Source organism: Notolepis coatsorum (genome assembly GCF_963971535.1).
Source record: "Notolepis coatsorum genome assembly, chromosome: 18".
Classification (NCBI taxonomy): Eukaryota; Metazoa; Chordata; class Actinopteri; order Aulopiformes; family Paralepididae; genus Notolepis; species Notolepis coatsorum.
Window position 1 is genome coordinate 43,014,410 of NC_140182.1, and position 15,795 is coordinate 43,030,204.

Sequence of the window (15,795 nt, forward strand, 5' to 3'; positions counted from 1 at the left end):
TCACTCTCCACAGGGCCTCATGCCTCCTCACTCTCCACAGGGCCTCATGCCTCCTCACTCTCCACAGGGCCTCACTCCTCCTCACTCCTCACAGGGCATCACTCCTCCTCACTCCTCCACAGGGCCTCACTCCTCCACAGGGCATCACTCCTCCACAGGGCCTGTGCCTCCTCACTCCTCCTCAGAGCCTCACTCCTCCACAGGGCCTCACGCCTCCTCACTCTCCACAGGGCCTCATGCCTCCTCACTCTCCACAGGGCCTCATGCCTCCTCACTCTCCACAGGGCCTCATGCCTCCTCACTCTCCACAGGGCCCTCATGCCTCCTCACTCTCCACATGGCCTCATGCCTCCTCACTCTCCACAGGGCCTCATGCCTCCTCACTCTCCACAGGGCCTGCACCTCCTCACTCTCCACAGGGCCTCACGCCTCCTGGGCAGGGAGCGTTCCACAGAACTGCATTCCGGCACCTTCTATGGGAAAAAAATATATACAGTATATATTTATAACTGCCTTTGTCCAGGCGAGGTGGTGAGGTGCAAGCTGTGTCAATCAGTTTGTCTGGGAGATGGCTATTAGGCTAAGTGGACAACACACGCTATATCACTTAATATTTGCCAGCAGCGGGTTAAGTCTGCTGTTTGGGTGCATTACAGATGTGGTTTTGTCTATGATAGAGATGGATTAAATAGCGACAATACCTTTAACACCAGTTCGCATCGCCCTCTGGTCTGTTACAGCAAGTATTTACACAAAACAACCTCTGTTGATAGGGCAAAATATGAATAGCAAACTATGCAGCCCAATACAGTTGCGGGTAGTTTGATATTTCAGTGCATATCGTCAAGCCGTCAAACAACGTTAATATTTCCTCTCAGTCACTTCAGCAACAGGTAATTTCCAAACTTGGAACAGACACAAGACAGAATTGTCCCAACAGTCCAGTACAGGCTACACAGAGGGATAGACCTCCAGAGCAAAGTTACCAGACTGCCCACAACTCTTTTATTACACTGGAATGAGGAAAGAAAAGTTATTCAGAAACGTGTCCTTATGGGAGCCCCCTATAATTAACAAATAATTGATAATAGATAAGTATGTGTTCCTTATGCGTTCAGCTAATGCATTGAAGGTGATATTATTTTCAAGGGTAAGGAGTAGGGATTGGTACCGAACTCTGTACTTTTAAGGGTATCAGCCGAATTACGTAGGTACTACCGATTACAGATTCACGTTAGATCAATCGGTGCCATGTTGTGATACCTAAGACCTGCCAAGTTAGAAAGAAATCCGAATTCCAATGACATGCAATTGTCATTTCATTATCAACACACGTTAGCGTTAGCCTGGACACGCTCACAGCGGAGTGACTCCACGACACCAGTTCCATTAGTGAGGAAGGGGGGGGGGGGGGGGGGGGGGGGGGGGTGCGCGCACATCCCATCCCTGGTCTTTGGAAAGATAAGATAAATTCTTATTTTTGATTTTTGGTCAATCTAAAAACATCAGTAAACAGGGCGGCTGGGTGGCGCAGCGGACAAGACGCTCATCACCAACGCAAGAGACACTGGTATCGAATCCAGCTGTCAGCATTGCTTCCGGCTTGGCTGGCCGTCATACTGGCTCGATTGGCAGAGTCGGCGGGAGGGGAAGCCGGTGGGTGGGTCTGGGTCGTTGTGGACAGCGACTCTTACAGTTCGGTCGAAGGAAGGATCTAAGAGAGGTAGTGTGACCTTCCACACGTTACACTCTCTCAGTGAGAGTCCGCGCTGCCAGGTGAAAAGAAATGGTGGACTGGGTACACATGTGTCGGAGGAAGCATGTGATAGTCTCCGCCCTCCCAGACCGACGGTAGGGGGTAGAGTGCGGAACGACCAGGAAGGGGATTGGGAATTGGCATAACGACTAACATTGGGAGGGGAGAAAAACGGAAAAAGAAGGGGGAAAAAGATAATTAAAAAAAGAAAAAAAACATCAGTAAACAAATGTAGTGCTGAAAATATACACTTTGACTGCTGTTTTGATAGGGTTAAGTGTAATGTTCGGGGTTCTGTTTTAGGAACCCAACTGTCATTCTGGAGTTAATTCCCCTGGTGGTTGGTATCTGCACTCACTGTTGGTCACGCCCCATTCCTGACTCACTCCCTGTTCTGTCACCACTGGTCGCTGTCACTTTGCTGTCAATTACCCTGTCACTAATTGACGCATTGGAATGTTGGTGTTTGACTATATATTCACTTGTTGTCCTCTCTATCCCTGTCGAGGCTTCAGACCGTTTTTTCGTGTGGAAGGAGCTGGAGATACTGCTGACCTTCTCGCTCTTGATTATTTTTCATGTATCTACCTTGCTCTCAAGTTGACGCCCGGCGTCTTTCTCTGGATTCCCTGTGCTCTGTGTTCTTACATTATAAAGGCACCACTAAGAAAGAGCAATCATTCTCCGACTCATATTATTTCCTCCTCTACTGGACTCACAATTGCTTACCTGCACTGCAACCATAACAGTTAAGGTCTTTACTCTTGGCTACATTTGAAAAAGAAACACAACATTAACTAATACGGTCTGTATTGATCGATTTATGATAAAAACAGCAGGGTCCCTACAGCTTATCACTTTCCGTGCCGGAGCTCGGTGCCCCGGAACCTCCTTGAATGCCGCCACCCACTTCAATGTTAGCATTAAAAACGCCTAATCTATGTTTTAAATTATGGCTAATCTGCCCGTCGCTTGTTAATGACTCGTTTGCAGTCAATATTGTCAAAACGGATTGTTTTCTTATCGGTTAATTTTCGTTTTATAGCATTTTGAAAAGCCCTCGTTTTCAAGGAAAATATAAAGATTCCGTGATAAAAGACATTTACTGGAATATTCTAGAATACACAAAAACTTTGTAATTTTTCGGCCTATTTATGAATCGTTTTCAATTAAACGCTAGATTATCGATAATATATGTGTACGTATGCACGCTATAGAGGCGATCTGAAAAAACGATTATCTTATTTCCTCATCAGCGATCACAGCCAAACAGCCACATCACACATAGGGGACACGCTGTTATCTCAGCGAATACAGCTCCGATTACCCCAAGACTGGTAACATAGACTCCTTACCTTAGATCAGATGTTCTCCAAAAAGATTATTCCAATTCCTGATCGCCATTCCAAATATTGATCACGCTTATTGATTGATTATTGGCTGCTGTAAATATATATTCCAAGCTGATTTCCGTCCCGCGATCAGATCCCTCTTGAGCAGACGGCTCGCCAGCACAAGGAGCCAGTTGGCTCCACCTCTACAGATCTACAGATCCCAGGTCAGTCTAAGCGACTGACCTGCAGTTACACAGGGATAGACGATAGGGGATGCTTTTTTCCAATCTAGCTCCTGTAGGGGCTGGTGTACCAACGGGAGACCCGGTTGATGAAATATGAATTCAGATCGCTAATAAAAAAATACAATTATATTTGTCGTCGTGGGCACTCAATGGGGGGGGCTGATAAAACGAGTTATGTTGTCCGTGGCACTGAAAGGGTTAGGATAACTTATGTATTATTATTATATTGTAAAAAATGTATGCAACGAAATGTCTGTAAATCTTGGCCGGTTGTGCTTTTGTCTGGTGCTGATTGCGTACTATCTGAAGCCTGGTTTGATATTATCTGGCTGCTTTGTGGGCTGGTCGTTGTGCATCTTTCTGGTGTTTATTTGAGTTGTGAAGTAGGCTAAGACATCTGTCGTGACGCATCCCTCCTGTAACTGCACAGACTGCGGCGCTGATCTCTCCTTTTTAATGTAGGCCTACTTATGCCGTTATTTTGTAAGAGCTTGTAAGGGCATGGTTACCGATTTCTTTCTCTTGTTAGTGCCCCCCATTGAAAATTCAATCTTCCCTAAGATGTGGTTTGCGTTATGATTCTGACAATAGGTTAACCCTGTTTTTCTCTCTCTCTCTCTCTCTCTCTCTCTCTCTCTCTCTCTCTCTCTCTCTCTCTCTCTCTCTCTCTCTCTCTCTCTCTCTCTCTCTCTCTCTCTCTCTCTCTCTCTTCTCTCTCTCTCTTCTCTCTCTCTCTCTCTCCATCTAGTTCTCTTTTTTTTCTTTTTTTCTTGAGTGCACACAGATCCTCAGGTCTGGAGAGGAGATCTGTTATGAATGATTCGTTAAGTGATCTTTGATTTGATGGCATACCTTTATATTGCCAATATTCATACCGGTTTGAATAAACAGATTGGTAGTTTTCCCACCTTTTAACAGAACAAGGATTTTAAGCAAAAGAAGGAGAGAAGGAAGACCTGGTCCAAAAAGCAGCCACTCCAGCGTGACCGTGACTCATGCACCGTGACTTTGGCACCGTGACCGTGACACGTGTGCACGCATTTCAATGACCAGGGCCTCGCCGGTCAAGTTCGCACAGGGCCTCACACCCCCCTCCCCCCTGCGACAGCTCTGAGCACAAGTCAGAGTGACGACGCAGATAGCGGCACTCATCTCACACAACACACATCCACAGGACGCCGTGCAGAGTCCTCCAAATCCAGAGGCTTGCCTCTCTCTCTCTCTCCAGCCTCAAGACAAAACACCCACTCGACAGCACTATTTGGTACAGGGGCTGATTTGGCAATGCACTGTGACTGGAGTGGTTTTGTAGTTTCTGTAAACAGAGGAACTCCTAGAGTTGAAGTTTGATATTCAGTCTCCAGTGTAGGACTGGAGAAAAAGGCTTTGCTAAATGCTGTTCAAATAAGCTTTAGTAAGCCTAGCCTCAACAGTGTATAACTTTGCGCTAGGGAGATTTGTGTGACTGGGAGACTTGTGTGACTGGGAGACTCGTGTGACTGGGAGACTTGTGTGACTGGGAGACTTGTGTGTCTGGGAGACTTGTGTGAATGAATGAATGAATGAATGAATGAATGAATGAATGAATGAATGAATGAATGAATGAATGAATGAATGAATGAATGAATGAAAACTTTATTTAACAGATTGCAGAATGGGTACAATACAGTACGGCTCAATACACACAATTGTTAAGGGGATGCAGACCAGAGAAAGACGTTTGTCTTGTTTACATCAGGGTCCCCCATTTTCAATTCATATTGACATTTATGACATACTCAACATACATGACATTTATGGCATAGGGACATACAGGTATTTAGTACTGATACATTTGTGACATATACGGTATTCAAATATACAGTACTGTTACCCATAGATCCTGACAGAGTATATACATATGATGGGGAGGGGACTGTACATTAGGAGGGGGTGAGTGGGTGGGAGAGAAATATACATACGGTGGTGAGGAGACTGTACATTTGGAGGGGGTGGGTGGGTGGGAGAGAAATATACATATACGGCGGGAAGAGAATATATACATGCGGTGGGGAGGAGACTGTCTATTAGGAGGGGGTGGGGGTGGGGGGTTTGGACATTTACGGTGGCCAGTTTAGAATTGCAGCCTCCCGTAGGTGCTCTTTAAGAGCGGTTTTGAATGTGGGTAGGGATTCACATTCCTTTACAGCTTTGGGTAGGGCATTCCACATTGATGTGGCATAATTGCGAAACGTGTTTAGTCCCTTGTTTGAGCCGAATCTGGGTTTAACATGATTTGTTGATGTGTGACTGGGAGACTCATGTGACTGGGAGACTTGTGTGTCTGGGAGACTTGTGTGACTGGGAGACTTGTGTGACTGGGAGACTCGTGTGACTTGTGTGACTGGGAGACTCGTGCGACTTGTGTGACTGGGAGACGTAGTAAATACACAGGTCACAACATGTTTACAGGAACGTTTGGGAGTTGTATTTTGATTGTAGTGAACTAGGCTAGATGTCTGCCCCACTTCCAGTGATGAAGCTAAGCTAGGCTAACGGTACAGGCATTCCCTAAGCCCAATGCATGCAGAGAGACGAAAAAGGTATGTATCTTCTTGTCTAACTGAAGGGAAGATGTTGAATAAGCAAATTTCCCAAATGTTGGAGTTTTCAGGTCGCGCTATGCATGCTTCTTTCAAACGTTCGTTCTCTCCGCTATGATGAAAGCAGAGCTCTCTGTCTGTGTGCTTCAGCACCTCTCAAGTACCCAGTGAGTGCACAGTGAGCGACTTGTGAGTGTGTGTGTAAATCGAAGCTGAGCTGTAATGAACAGGCGCTCGCACAAACCAGACCACACCCCCCGCAAATGTAGTCTTTTTCCAATGCTTCTGTATACTGTCGGACAATCTAACAATAATTAACTCATTTACAAGTTGTATTACGTTTTGCAAATAAGGAAACAGAGATAGAACATTTCAAAGCAGTCAAAAATGCAATATTTCTATGTTGACCTATTTCTGAAATGCGCGAAATGTCCGCAATTTCTGAGGAATGTTAACTGCCGTCACAAGTCGGCCTAGACGCTGCTGAGTCACATATGTTCTGGACCGCACATACATAGTCAGAAAGACCAACTAACTTTTCTAGACGATTTATTAGGATATCATGGTCGATCGTGTCAAACGCTGTGCTTAGATCTAATAGGACGAAAATTTAGACTTTGTTTGCATCAGAGTTTATTCTGAGGTCACAAATTATTTTTGTAAGAGCAGTTTCTGTTATGGTTTGTAACCGACCCCAATCGCACAACACAAGACAGGTATGATGGTTTGCCAAGAAACATATTTATTGAGAGACAGGGAAAAAAGGGCACTGTCCCTTTAAGGGAGAACACAAATACAGGAATATAACAAGAGGGGAAAAACTAGGTGCCTTTAAGAGGCGGGCAGGAAAAGGGAACACTAAGGGAAGGTTAATGAACGCTAAGGGAAACATTAAAGGAAACGCTAGGGGAAGGTTAAAGGAACAGAGGAACTAGAGACTAGGAGATGTCGGGACAAGGAGAGCTAGGGAACAGGAGAACTGGGGACTAGGAGAACTAGGGACAAGGAACTAGGTGGAACTAGAAGGGGAGAACTTGGGACCAGGAACTAGGTGGAACTAGAAAGGGGAGAACTAGGGACAGAGGGGACTGAGGCCCGCGGAGGCGGGCTGGGGACAGGGAGGAACTGGGGACTGGTGGGAAAACATCTGGGCCGCTCTGCAGAACAGAGGAGAGGGTTAATATTCAAAAGGGAACAAACAGAGCAGATGCAGAACAGTCCAAATAAACAAAGTAACAAAGTAATAATATCTTCGTGTGACAAACACACAGGGGGAGATGTAATGTCCAAAGATACTATCTAAGTGAGAACAAAAACAGAGTGGGAGATGAAATGTCCAAACTACTAACTAAGTGAGAACAAAAAAGGAGGCAGTACGCTGGGTGAGTGACTTAACAATCAAAACTCACCCAAGCGTATGCGTAATGGTACAGGAACAGCAGCGGGACGAGGGCAAGAGGCATTACGCTGGGTGAGTGACATCACAATCAAAACTCACCCAGGCGTATGCGTAATGGTACAGGAAACGCAGCGGGACGGGGGCAAGAGGCATTACGCTGGGTGAGTGACATCACAATCAAAACTCACCCAGGCGTATGCGTAATGGTACAGGAAACGCAGCGGGACGGGGGCAAGAGGCATTACGCTGGGTGAGTGACATCACAATCAAAACTCACCCAGGCGTATGCGTAATGGTACAGGAAACGCAGCGGGACGGGGGCAAGAGGCATTACGCTGGGTGAGTGACATCACAATCAAAACTCACCCAGGCGTATGCGTAATGGTGCAGGAACAGCAGCGGCGGCGAGGGTGTCGCCACCGGGTAGCTGGCTGTCCGAGCCGAGGAACAGGGTGCTGGAACAGCGGCGGTGGCGAGGGTGTCGTCCACCGGGTAGCCGCTGTCGGAGCCGAGGAACAGAGTGGCGCGCCACACCTTGGTGTGCACGTCGGAACCGAGAGACGCCTCGGGGTGCGTCTGCGAGGAGGAGTGTGCCAAGCACGAGGATCCTTGGAAGATGCGCGTTGCGCGCTGGAGACTGGAGAACGTGCCAAGCCCTTGAAGATGCGCGTTGCGCGCTGGTGACTGGAGAGCGTGCCAAGCCCTTGCAGATGCGCGTTGCGCGCTGGTGACTGGAGAGCGTGCCAAGCACGAGGATCCTTGGAAGATGCGCGTTGCGCGCTGGAGACTGGAGAGCGTGCCAAGCCCTTGAAGATGCGCGTTGCGCGCTGGTGACTGGAGAGCGTGCCAAGCCCTTGCAGATGCGCGTTGCGCGCTGGTGACTGGAGAGCGTGCCAAGCACGAGGATCCTTGGAAGATGCGCATTGCGCGCTGGAGACTGGAGAGCGTGCCAAGCACGAGGATCCTTGGAAGATGCGCGTTGCGCGCTGGAGACTGGAGAGCGTGCCAAGCCCTTGAAGATGCGCGCTGGTGACTGGAGAGCGTGCCAAGCCCTTGCAGATGCGCGTTGCGCGCTGGTGACTGGAGAGCGTGCCAAGCCCGAGGATCCTTGGAAGATGCGCGTTGCGGTCTAGGTGTGCGTCAGGACGAACAGCTGCTGGGGTCTGCAGTGGAGCGCTGGGGTGCCTCCCGTGGAAGTACAGGGAGCGCAGAACAGTCTCCTCCACAGGCTACGGCGACAGCAGACGAAGGCTGGAGCAAAACATCTCAAGGCTGGAGAAATCCATATACAGCATTGGTAGACCAGAGGATCTCCCGAAAGAGTCTAGATGTTAGAGAATATGACTCAGCATGAATACAACACGACCCCACGCCGAAACGAGGGGAAGAGCCCTGGTATTTAAAGCCCACAGGGGAACTAATTAGCCTGCCACCACAGGTGCGAGAGGTAATTGATAATAGTCCAGGTGTGGCCACTGAGAGTAAACGAGAGTAAAGAACGAGAGGGTGGGGGCTAGAGAGAGTGAGTGAGAAGGGAATTTCTAACAGTAGGCTTAAAGAAAACAGAGAAAGTTGGTGAGCAGCGGACAAAACCTCACAGTACCCCCCCCTCAACGGGAGCCACCCGGCGACCCAAAACAAATACAGACAGAGTGGCAGGGGGCAAAACAAGACAAAAACAAAAGGTACTGGCCAAGCCAGCAGGGGAAGCCACCACAAGAGTGGGGCTAGCAAAAGAGACAGGGTCGCCGAGGGGTAACTAGAGGAGCTGAGGGGTAACCAGAGGAGAAGAGGGGCAAGCAGGGTAGCTAAGGGGCAACCAGAGGAGCTGAGGGGCAACTAGAGGAGCTGAGGGGTAACCAAGAGGAGCACCGGGAAAAGGGCTAGCAGAGGGAAGGTTAGCTGCCAGGGCACTGATAGCTACAGGGCCTATGCTAGCTGTACTGCTACATCAACATAGAGGCTGCGCAAGCTGCCGGAGCCAGGCTAGCAGAGGGAAAGGGTAGCTGCCAGGGCACTGATAGCTACAGGGCCTATGCTAGCTGTACTGTTACACTAACATAGAGGCTGCGCTAGCTGCCGGAGCTAGGCTGGCAGACAGGGCTGGACCAGCATGAGAGAACAAGCTAGCTGGAAGGACAGTCCTAGCTGTGTGAGAGAAACTGAACATGCTAGCTGAAGGGGCAGTCCTAGCAGTGGGAATACTGACCTTGCTAGCTGAAGGGCAGTCCTAGCAGCGTGAGATAAACTGACCTTGCTAGCTGAAAAGGCAGTCCTAGCAGTGGGAGATAAGCTGACCTTGCTAGCTGAAAGGGCAGTCCTAGCAGTGGGGAGAGAAACTGACCTTGCTAGCTGAAAGGGCAGTCCTAGCAGTGGGGATGGTACACAAAAAAGTGGAGGCCATGCAGAGGGACCGGGTTAGCTGCTTGGGCCTGGCTAGCTACAGGGCCTATGTCAGCTGCAAGGCTGCATTAACATAGAGGCTGTGCTAACAGCCGGGGCCAAGCTAGCAGACTGGGACCATGCAGAGGGAAACTGGGTTAGCTGCCAGGGCATGGCTAGCTACAGGGCCCATGCCAGCAGCAAGGGCTGCATAAACATAGAGGCTGTGCTAGCAGCCGGGGCAAAGCTAGCAGACAGGGGCTCTGCTGAGGGACTGGGTTAGCCGCCAGGGCATGGCTAGCTACAGGGCCTATGCCAGCAGCAAGGGCTGCATCAACATAGAGGCTCGGGGCTAAGCTAGCAGACAGGGGCTCTGCTGAGGGACTGGGTTAGCTGCCAGGGCATGGCTAGCTACAGGGGGGTCAAACAGGGCTAAACGGGAAGCAAACAGGGGAGCTAACCGGGGAGACTAACAAGCTAAACAAGGGAGCTAAACAGGACTAACAAGGAAGCTAGAGGGAACAAGAAAAAAAAAAGGCAAACTCAACATACACCGTCTGTGCTGGCTGGGGTCGTCGATTTGGTGGGGTCGTACTGTTATGGTTTGTAACCGACCCCAATCGCACAACACAAGACAGGTATGATGGTTTGCCAAGAAACATATTTATTGAGAGACAGGGAAAAAAGGGCACTGTCCCTTTAAGGGAGAACACAAATACAGGAATATAACAAGAGGGGAAAAACTAGGTGCCTTTAAGAGGCGGGCAGGAAAAGGGAACACTAAGGGAAGGTTAATGAACGCTAAGGGAAACATTAAAGGAAACGCTAGGGGAAGGTTAAAGGAACAGAGGAACTAGAGACTAGGAGATGTCGGGACAAGGAGAGCTAGGGAACAGGAGAACTGGGGACTAGGAGAACTAGGGACAAGGAACTAGGTGGAACTAGAAGGGGAGAACTTGGGACCAGGAACTAGGTGGAACTAGAAAGGGGAGAACTAGGGACAGAGGGGACTGAGGCCCGCGGAGGCGGGCTGGGGACAGGGAGGAACTGGGGACTGGTGGGAAAACATCTGGGCCGCTCTGCAGAACAGAGGAGAGGGTTAATATTCAAAAGGGAACAAACAGAGCAGATGCAGAACAGTCCAAATAAACAAAGTAACAAAGTAATAATATCTTCGTGTGACAAACACACAGGGGGAGATGTAATGTCCAAAGATACTATCTAAGTGAGAACAAAAACAGAGTGGGAGATGAAATGTCCAAACTACTAACTAAGTGAGAACAAAAAAGGAGGCATTACGCTGGGTGAGTGACTTAACAATCAAAACTCACCCAAGCGTATGCGTAATGGTACAGGAACAGCAGCGGGACGAGGGCAAGAGGCATTACGCTGGGTGAGTGACATCACAATCAAAACTCACCCAGGCGTATGCGTAATGGTACAGGAAACGCAGCGGGACGGGGGCAAGAGGCATTACGCTGGGTGAGTGACATCACAATCAAAACTCACCCAGGCGTATGCGTAATGGTACAGGAAACGCAGCGGGACGGGGGCAAGAGGCATTACGCTGGGTGAGTGACATCACAATCAAAACTCACCCAGGCGTATGCGTAATGGTACAGGAAACGCAGCGGGACGGGGGCAAGAGGCATTACGCTGGGTGAGTGACATCACAATCAAAACTCACCCAGGCGTATGCGTAATGGTGCAGGAACAGCAGCGGCGGCGAGGGTGTCGCCACCGGGTAGCTGGCTGTCCGAGCCGAGGAACAGAGTGCTGGAACAGCGGCGGTGGCGAGGGTGTCGTCAACCGGGTAGCCGCTGTCGGAGCCGAGGAACAGAGTGCTGGAACAGCGGCGGTGGCGAGGGTGTCGTCCACCGGGTAGCCGCTGTCGGAGCCGAGGAACAGGGTGCTGGAACAGCGGCGGTGGCGAGGGTGTCGTCCACCGGGTAGCCGCTGTCGGAGCCGAGGAACAGAGTGGCGCGCCACACCTTGGTGTGCACGTCGGAACCGAGAGACGCCTCGGGGTGCGTCTGCGAGGAGGAGTGTGCCAAGCACGAGGATCCTTGGAAGATGCGCGTTGCGCGCTGGAGACTGGAGAGCGTGCCAAGCCCTTGAAGATGCGCGTTGCGCGCTGGTGACTGGAGAGCGTGCCAAGCCCTTGCAGATGCGCGTTGCGCGCTGGTGACTGGAGAGCGTGCCAAGCACGAGGATCCTTGGAAGATGCGCGTTGCGGTCTAGGTGTGCGTCAGGACGAACAGCTGCTGGGGTCTGCAGTGGAGCGCTGGGGTGCCTCCCGTGGAAGTACAGGGAGCGCAGAACAGTCTCCTCCACAGGCTACGGCGACAGCAGACGAAGGCTGGAGCAAAACATCTCAAGGCTGGAGAAATCCATATACAGCATTGGTAGACCAGAGGATCTCCCGAAAGAGTCTAGATGTTAGAGAATATGACTCAGCATGAATACAACACGACCCCACGCCGAAACGAGGGGAAGAGCCCTGGTATTTAAAGCCCACAGGGGAACTAATTAGCCTGCCACCACAGGTGCGAGAGGTAATTGATAATAGTCCAGGTGTGGCCACTGAGAGTAAACGAGAGTAAAGAACGAGAGGGTGGGGGCTAGAGAGAGTGAGTGAGAAGGGAATTTCTAACAGTAGGCTTAAAGAAAACAGAGAAAGTTGGTGAGCAGCGGACAAAACCTCACAGTTTCAGTGCTATGGTGCGTTCTGAATTCCTCCATGATGTTGTTTTCTTTGAGAAAGGAGTGTATTTGTACTGAGAAATTTTTTTCAAGTATCTTGCTGATGAATGGGAGGTTGGATATCGGCCTAGTTGGTTAGTACATTACTGTCTAGTTTGGGTTTCTTTAGTAAGGGTCTTACGACAGCTGTTTTGAATGGGTCTGGGAAAATACCTGTCAGAAGCAATGTATTTTTATAATATTTAGGACATGACTTGTAATACTCTCGAATATTCGCTTAAAAAATGCTGTGGGTAGGGTAAATACAGGAAGTGGAGGAGTTACATTCCATGACAGTTTTGTAAAGCTCGGTTGATGTAATTGTAGACACCCGAAAATGTATGACTATTATTCAAGGTGTCTAATGCTAATCTTTTGCATTCCCTGTGTTCACGAGGACGTTGTGTAACCGGCTGACCGCTCTTGATCATCCCTACCCAGACATTGACACTTAACTTGCTGCTCTCTTTGATTCTCCCTATCCTAACATTGACGCTTCATAGTGGGACAGGATACAGGTGCCGCCAGGGGCGCTGGTGGTCACGTTGGGCAGGGAGCCACAGGTGAAGAAGAATGGGTTCAGAGCGCGGTGCCGAGGGAGGGGCTTCCTGTTCAGCGTTTTCGACAAGGGAGGAGGACGCACGGAACGGGAGCTCCGGAGATTCAGCACGCGAGAGATAAACTCAGTTACAAAGTGGGTTATCCTAGAACAGGGGTAGGCAACCCTAGGTACGCGTGCCCGCATAGGCACGCAGGGTCATTTTCATTGGCACAGGGGGCAAAAAAAAAATATAAAAAAAAAAAATTACTTCGCTTTGAAATATTATAGTGAAATATTTTGCACTGTTGTCACATTTATGTTGTTGAAATCCTCCCACAGGTTATTTTTTGTAAGTCGACTGTTTCGCACACCCCTATGACAGCTATACAGCTGTTCCCATGGTGCTCAGCTGTCAGCAGTCAGCTGGTCTCCCGCGCCCGCGCGCAGTTCCCAGGTAATCACACAGTGATGCGGTTGCATTCTGTATGTGCCGTCTTTCATGATGGCAACCCCCGCTAAGAAAGTTAAAGCAAAGGAAATCCGGGCATTCCAGCCCTCGTGGACAGACGACTACGGGTTTGTGTGTCAGAAGGACCGTGCTGTGTGTACTTTATGTTTAGAAAATGTAGTTCGCAGAACGTCAGGTGTGAAACGCCATTTTGAGACGAAGCATCAAAAAAGTTAAGGCAGAATCGATTAAACGTGCCGTGGCCAGGTATGGAAAGCAAGCCAGCAGCCTCAAAGTGTTCACGACTGCTAAAAACCATGCAACTGAAGCAAGCTATCGCATTGCTCATTGCATTGCGAAATGTGGAAAGCCATTCACTGATGGCGAGTATATCAAGGAGGCTTTTCTCTGTAGCTCAGATGTTTTGTTTGAAGGCTTGCCAAACAAAGAGACAATCAAATCAAGGATAAAAGATATCCCCATGTCAGCTTGAAGTGTCGAGCGACGCATCAACGAAATGTCAGAAAATATCAGAGAACAGCAAACAGCTGGATTAAAAGATGCTCCGGTGTGCAGCTTAAGGTGACCAACTACAGCCCCCAGATAACAGAGCTCAGTAAAGCAAAACTGTTTGTCTGCATTGCACCCCCGCCCCAACTCAGGTTTAGGGTTGATACAACCATCATAATAATATTGTTAATAATAACAATAACAATAATGATGTAATAATGTAAAAATTATCATTAAAAATACCTGATTATGAGAAAAAAAATTACGATGCATGGAATATTGTTGATATGGCACAGGCACACTAGTTACAACTATATTTCAAACTGGCACTTCATGTCAAAAAGGTTGCTGACCCCTGTCCTAGAAGTATATGCGGTAGCGTTTGGTTAATGCGGAAGAGACATTGTGAATGAACCAGCAGGCGAGCGACTGCCGAAGACCAGGTGGTAGATATTGTCCACCTTGCGTTAGCTGTGTATAGGCGTTATGACAGGGGGTTCACCACGACCCACAGCTTAGCTTTGTTTAGGCTAGCACCACAGTTTAGCCCGCGTGTCGGCCCACCCCTTCAGCCCAGCAGCGGACGTCACTACACTGCACGCTCCTCCAGCCCCGCCCCCGCCGTTACCCCAGCAGTCACCTGCCCAGTGTCTACCCCGCCCTGCTGCCTGTTATCGCGGGATCTCACCACGGCCATCTTACCACCCGGACGAGTGGTGGTGAGAGCAGGCCCGCCATCTTGGATAAGTACAGCGGTGCTCCGAGTGCTGAAACTTTATCGGTAGACATTTTTACTGTGTGACGCAGGCTCTCTAAGGGCGAAGATAAACGGTGCTTTGAACTAACGCTGGCAGCAGTGTCTAGGGGCGCCCCGGCCATTTATTGTTTTGGGGAAAAGCCGGCTGTAGATTTATTTGCTAATGTGGGCCCACTGTTAATTTCTTTTGAGTGTAATAATAATGTGTAGTTCTTTATCAAATTCCCATTGAACTCCTTTACTCCTTACCCTGTTCTCACCTACCGCGAAGCGGAGCAGTAGATAACCCTTAAAGGGAAGAGGTTCTTACTGTGTCTGTAATATAGAGTGAGATCACTAGGTGCTCAGTGTGGGAATAACTTCCCTCCATGTGTATTGTAGAGCGAGAGCACTAGGTGCCCAGTGTGGGAATAACTTTCCTAGTTGAGTAATTCATTTGTACCTTGAACCAGACTTCCAGTAAAGAAGACATAAATGGGAGCACTGTGTGTGTGTGTCTTTAATGAGCATTTTGTCTAACCCTTTTCTCTCCGGGTAATGCTCATTATTGTTTAACCCTTTCCCCACCCCTTGCCTATAGTTTATTGTGAAAGGTCTCCACTCATCATTAAGGAAGAGTACTGCTTTGGGGAGCGAATATATCATCCATCTTACTGCCATCGGGTGTGGGAGGGCTCAGGAAGTATTGGGGGAAGTGTGGGTGTGTGGGGAGCTACTGCTGATCGCCCTGGAGGGCAAGAAGGACCAGAGTACCATCCCTAGGTCAGTGAATCCTAGGCCCCATCCACTCCTGCTGCTCGACCTCCACTTCAACATTCCTGGCCTACAGTCGGGGATCCAGCTGGACTCAGCTCTGCTGCGTTCTCGCTACCAGGTGGCCGTGTACAACCACTCCCATAAAGCAGGGATAATCCACCCTGCTACATAATGCAAGCACATTTTTCTATGGTTACTTTTTCGCAGGGTTTGCTGATGGTGTCCATGTTTGTATCAGGACTAATGCTGGCTCTAATTGAAGTTATTTTGTTATTGAAGAATAATGCTAGTTCTTCACATTTTGATGCAGATGACTGTGGAGGGGTGTGTTGAGTAGCTGGTC